This window comes from Amblyomma maculatum, chromosome 5 (genome assembly GCF_055883805.1).
Source record: "Amblyomma maculatum isolate TAMU_Amacu chromosome 5, ASM5588380v1, whole genome shotgun sequence".
NCBI classification, from domain to species: domain Eukaryota; kingdom Metazoa; phylum Arthropoda; class Arachnida; order Ixodida; family Ixodidae; genus Amblyomma; species Amblyomma maculatum.
In genome coordinates this window covers 126,585,652-126,586,318 of record NC_139348.1, presented here as the reverse complement: position 1 = coordinate 126,586,318, position 667 = coordinate 126,585,652, and positions in this window count along the sequence as shown.

Here is a 667-nt window from a genome sequence, read left to right as displayed (position 1 = left end):
GAAAGAATGAATTCCGGTTGGCTACCCTGCACTGGGGAAGGGGAATGGGGGATTAAAGGGGGAGGATAGAAGAGGAAAGGAGGTGAGAAAGTCACAATCTGTAAATCAGGCTAGTCTCTCTTAAAAAGCGAAGAAGTGTCTTGTAGGCTTTGAGCGCAGATGACTTTTGTGGCCGTGGTCCCAAGATCTTCCCTTCCGTTAAGGGGTGAGCGTCCAGACGATGCAATGCAGTACGCAGCGTATGTCGTTCAGTTGCAAAAACAGAGCAATCACAAAGAAGGTGCTCAATCGTTTCATCAACGCCACATCGTTCACAAGCAGGTAAGGCGGTTCCTTTACAAGTATATGCGGCCACATATACGCTGGCCAGGTCAGAGGCATAACTTGGAACGTCAGAGAAATGACCCAAGAAGAACTGATGCAGAATCTGCACTTGTCTACCTAGTGCGGGACCTCTTGGAGAGAACGGAACTGCTCTTGCCACATTCAGAGGTACAAGCCTTCCGCACAAGGTTTTTCACTACGTGCGTTTTTCCTTTTAGTATTAAGACTAGTTGCGACACATGCCACAAAATTACGCCACAAGAAGACTTCTTTGTGGAAACAGTAATCGAACGCACAAGACTAAGTCTTTGCCACATCCACGCGTTCAAGCGTCTCAAGAGCA